Below are 5,486 nucleotides of genomic sequence, written 5' to 3'. Positions count from 1 at the left end.
CCTCTGCAGAGGCCGGTTCCCAGGCTCAGGCTGCTCCACAGAAGGGGTGCACGGCCTCCTGAACTCGGCTCCCCTGTGTGCAGGGCCATGCTGCCTCCCGCCACCCCCACTCATGCCCCACCAGGAAGGGCCAACGCCTGCACTCCTGCTGCAGCTCAACAAACATGCTGTTTTGTTGTTTTAGAAAGTGAAATGTAGGAGCCCGAGGGCTGGCCAACAGGAAAACCAGGACCATCCAGGGCCTGAGGTGAAAGCCAGTGTCCAGGAGTGTCCTCCAGGAGTCCTGGTGGCAGAGGGGAGTCACAGAGCACATGGCCTGGGGCTGGTTCAGGCACTGCCCAAAACCATGCCCTGCTGGACACAAGAGTTGCAGTCAGCAAGGAAACGAGAAAGAAGCAGAGACAACAGGAGGACGCAGCAGCCCTGAAGGTCAAGGTGCAGAGACGCCCAGCCCAGCAGCACTACCAGCTGCCCGAGAGCCAACGAGGACCAGCATGCTGAGGTGCGGGCAGGGGGATTCCAGGTGAAGACGTTGTGTCTGGACACAGGTTCAGCACACAGCTGTGCTGGGGATCGAACCCAGGGCCTCGTGCTGGTAAGGCAAGCACTCTACCAACTGAGCTATCTCCCCAGGCCTGGAAACCTTTCCATTCGGCTCGCAGGGCAAGTTCACCCTGAAGCTGGTCCGAAACAGAGGCCAGAAAGCTGCCGTCACTGCTTAAATCGATGGCTCTATTCTGGCTCCGCGGAGTGGCGCACTGGCTGGGCAGGAGGTCTGAGCATGCAGGAGGTCCCGCTGAGCCGCTGGGGGACATTAGCACTTTAAAGGCAAAGGGGGGGCTGGGAGCTTCATTTTTATTCATTTTCCCAAGATCACTTCTGACCAAAGAAGGGCTCCAGGGCTGGCTGTGCTCACTGAAGGGAGAGCTCTGCTCTTGGAACACACGCACGCACACGCACAGCACACATGCACACATGGGTGCACACACGCACCATGTCTAATGTGCTGGGCACAGGCCTGGCCCCGGGAGGCAAAGCCCTGGGTCGTGGGAGGCAGGCCAGGTGGGGCTGCGGGAGGCAGGATGGGAGGCGGAGCTTGGCCCGGGTGCAGCCTCCCCCTTCCCAGCACCATCCCTCACGCTCCGCAGCGCCCTCAGACTGGGAGGCTCCGGTGAGCTAGTTCCAGGGCTGCAAATGTGCTCACAGCCCTGGGGCCAGGGCAAGGCTGGAGCTTGGCTCCCAAGCTCTACACCAGTCACACTCAGTTCCTGTTCCCGGTTCAGATTCCAGCCCAGAGATGGAGGTGCCAGAAGACCACAGAGGCAGAAACAGAGTCAAGGTCGGCGGGAGGAGCAAGGGTCACCTTGCTGGGGACAGTGAGGCTGCAGCCCTGGCTGAGCAAGGATCACATCCCAGCCCTCGAGATGCCCCTGCAGGGACGACATCTGCAGAAAGCCAAGGTCGGCACCTCCAAGGGCTCATCCCACCACCAAAATAGCAAGAAGGACCATCAGCGCGTCAGAACTCTGCAAACGAAGGTCTACGGCATCCGGGAGCACCGAGCTCAGTGCCCAACAGACTGGGATTTTACCTGCCCTTGACCCAGACCCTGGACTCAAATGCATGACCGATTCCCTGCATGGAGCCGGGTTCCTGGGCCTGCAGGGGACAGAGTAGACCTGTCCAGGGCCACCTGAAGGACCGCTGTAAGGTGCTTGACAGGCACTGGCTGGAGGAGGCAAACGGGACGGCGTTCCTCCCAGCCCTGCCCTGGCCACGGTGCCGTCCAGCCAAGGGGAGCAGGGTGGGAACCAGCGTCCGCTGGGGAACAGCAGAGGTTTGGGCTCCTCCACCTCGCTACCAGAGAAGCTATAGGCTGAAGAGTCTTTGCTTGGAATTTTCTTTTAGAAGTAGGGCCTGAAAAGCCTTCTGCCAGCATGAGATTGGCCCCGAGGACGGAATGAGCCTGGGGAAGCGGTGGGTGAGTGGGGCTGGGGCGGTGGGCCAGGAGTGAGCGTCAGGCATGGTGGGGGTGCCCAGGGTGGTATGGAGGAAGGTGTGGGGCCTGGGGCCTGTGACAGGCCGTGTGTGTGCACACCACGCACATGGGGCACATGTGTGTTACATGTGGCCACGCACGCATGAGCATGCAGGACACATGATACATGGGGGTGCGTGTACCACATGTTATACATGAAACACGCGGGCCAGCACGTGCAGTCCACGGGAGTTCCCGAGTGTGAGCACACCAGACGTGACTCGTGGATTCCTGCGTGTGTGTGAGCACCACACCCCATGTGCAGGCGTGATGTGTGGGGATGTGCCTGTCCTGTGGTTTCACGGGGACCCGGTTCCTCGCCCCTGGGGAGTTCCCACATCAATCAAGCTGGGGTGGTGCTCCAGCGTGGCCTGTCACGCAGACCCACGGACAGATAGCACTGGCTGAGGCACCTAATGAGCTCTGCTCGCTGTTCTGGTTTTAATTGGCATTTCCTGTCGCCGGGAAGGCAGCCGTGTCTGCTCATGAAGCCTACCGCCACTAATTGTTCTTCTGCCCTGACACTGGGTGGACCCCACATGGCTCACAAAATGTCACACTCTTTGTCCTAATGAGCCAAATAATTTATAAATGCCAAAAGCAGCGATGTTTGCATTTATCGCCTCTTAGGGTTGATCAGTATCAGGTTCACACTTCCTTGGACATGCAGTTTTTCTTTCCTGATTTGCGTGGTATGAATTAAATAATAGCCACAGCATCAAGACTCACTGACCGTTTCTCACTATTTGCAGGGTCAAGACAGGTAGATGAGTTGGATGATGAAAGATTCTGGCAACGTGCAATTTAAGATTTAAAAGGCAAAGGAAGCGTTCACGATGATCAACATGCACCGGGCTCCAGGACTTCAGCACCAGCAGCCTCACCGAGAGCCCGTGCTGCCTGCGGAGACTCTGTGTGCCACCCACGCACACACAGGCATGTGCACCCATGCACACACAGGCATGCACACTCATGCACACACAGGTGCACGCACAGGCCTGCACACCCATGCACACACAGGTGCACACACAGGCCTGCACACCCACGCACACACAGGCCTGCACACCACACACACACAGGCCTGCACACCCACGCACACACAGGCATGCACACACAGGCCTGCACACCCATGCACACACAGGCATGTGCACCCACGCACACACAGGCATGCACACACAGGCCTGCACACCACACACACACAGGCCTGCACACCCACACACACACAGGCCTGCACACCCACGCACACACAGGCATGCACACACAGGCCTGCACACCCATGCACACACAGGTGCACACACAGGCCTGCACACCACGCACACACAGGCATGTGCACCCACGCACACACAGGCATGCACACACATGCACACACACACAATGCTGCACACTGTGCAGGTTGATCCATCGTCAGTTCCCCTAAGGGAGACGCCCAGGTGGAGGCCTGGGGCCAGGGGCTCTGGGTGGCCTGCGAGGGTGTCTCCAGAGATGACGGGCAGGTGGGACAGCGAGCGGAGAGACGTCCCTCAGAGTGGGCAGCTCTGCTGGGTGGGCGGGGCCTGGGTGGAAGCAGAGGCGGGAGGAGGAGGCCACGTGGGCGGGAGTCCGACTCTTCCCGAGGAGCCGTGGTCACGATGCCCCGCCATGGACGTGGTGCTCCAGCCCCTCTGCCCACGTGGACTCTGACCAGTGCCTCCGGGAGCTGCAGCTCTTCAGTCTGGGCTGCGTCGCGGCTTCCCCTTGTCCTGAGGCTCCAGCTTCTGAGGGTGCCAGCGCCTGGTCTCCAGCTCTGCAGTTTGCAGACAGCCATTGTGGGACTCACCTGCTTCTGGTCCTGCAGGTCAGCCCTCTAATGAGTCCCTTCTGTGATCAAGCACCGACCTCTGCCGGCTCTGCGCCCCCAGAGAGCCTGCTACACAGGGGCCCATAGGGCCACGCGCACAGGAACGCGCACTACGCACATACACACCTGCAGACCATGTGCACTCGTGCGCACCCTGCAGGTCAGCGAGCCCACTGCTGAGGGAGGGGCCCTCTTCCACATCCCACGTGGGGGCAGCCCAGGCCCACGTGCCGTGTGGTCTGCGTGGGACGCTTGCCGGAGAGAGCCACTGAAGCACCACTGGACCTCTGAAGCCTGTCCTTCCATCTGCAGAGGCGCATGCTGATGCTTGAGCCCAGGGACCCCGGACAGCTGAGTGCGCGGCCTGACTTCCACAGAGAGGACTTCTGGCCTTAAATTGCAGCCTCCGTCCACACTGTGATCAATGAGCAGAGTTTGACAGGTGACCTTCCCGGACTGCAGAGGAAACCCAGGGCTCCTGGAGGAACAGTACCTCCCAGAGACACAGCACTGAGAGCCCCACTCAGCCCTGCCTGAATGAAGGACTGCTGCTGGCCCACCCTCCCGGGCCGCCTCTCAAGGGGCAGGACAGGTCTGCAGCCTCGCACAACCTGGCCCACCCTCCCTGGGCACCTCTCAGGGGGCAGGACAGGTCTGCAGCCTCACACAACCTGGCCCACCCTCCCTGGGCACCTCTCAGGGGGCAGGACAGGTCTGCAGCCTCACACAACCTGGCCCACCCTCCCTGGGCACCTCTCAGGGGGCAGGACAGGTCTGCAGCCTCACACAACCTGGCCCACCCTCCCTGGGCACCTCTCAGGGGGCAGGACAGGTCTGCAGCCTCACACAACCTGGCCCACCCTCCCTGGGCACCTCTCAGGGGGCAGGACAGGTCTGCAGCCTCACACAACCTGGCCCACCCTCCCTGGCCACCTCTCAGGGGGCAGGACAGGTCTGCAGCCTCACACAACCTGGTCCACCCTCCCGGGCCGCCTCTCAGGGGGCAGGACAGGTCTGCAGCCTCGCACAACCTGGTCCACCCTCCCTGGCCGCCTCTCAGGAGCAGGACAGGTCTAAAGCCTTGCACAACCTGGCCCACCCTCCCTGGCCGCCTCTCAGGGGGCAGGACAGGTCTGCAGCCTCACCCAACCTGGTCCACCCTCCCTGGGCACCTCTCAGGAGCAGGACAGGTCTGCAGCCTCGCACAACCTGGCCCACCCTCCCTGGCCGCCTCTCAGGAGCAGGACAGGTCTGCAGCCTCGCACAACCTGGCCCACCCTCCCTGGCCGCCTCTCAGGGGGCAGGACAGGTCTGCGGCCTTGCACAACCTGGCCCACCCTCCCTGGGCACCCGCCAGGCACTCCTTTGCTAGGAAGGAAGCCAGCATTTTGGTCTGGGGGCCCTTGGGTGTCTCCCAGCCAGCAGGCGTCTGGGGTGGGGACAGGAGCAGCCCCCGCCTCAGGCCAACCTCAGAGCTCCACAGCAGCATCACCCGCTCAGCGTGGGCTCCCGGGACACCTTGGTGTTCCCAGTGGACAGGCGGCCTCCTGCTTCTGGGACTGGGGTGGGATTCGACTGCAGGACGGTGGCCTCCCTCCTGGGGCCCCCGGA

The sequence above is a fragment of the Sciurus carolinensis genome, chromosome 4 (genome assembly GCF_902686445.1).
Source record: "Sciurus carolinensis chromosome 4, mSciCar1.2, whole genome shotgun sequence".
NCBI classification, from domain to species: domain Eukaryota; kingdom Metazoa; phylum Chordata; class Mammalia; order Rodentia; family Sciuridae; genus Sciurus; species Sciurus carolinensis.
The sequence above is the reverse complement of the archived record's forward strand: the minus strand, read 5'-3'. Positions refer to the sequence as shown.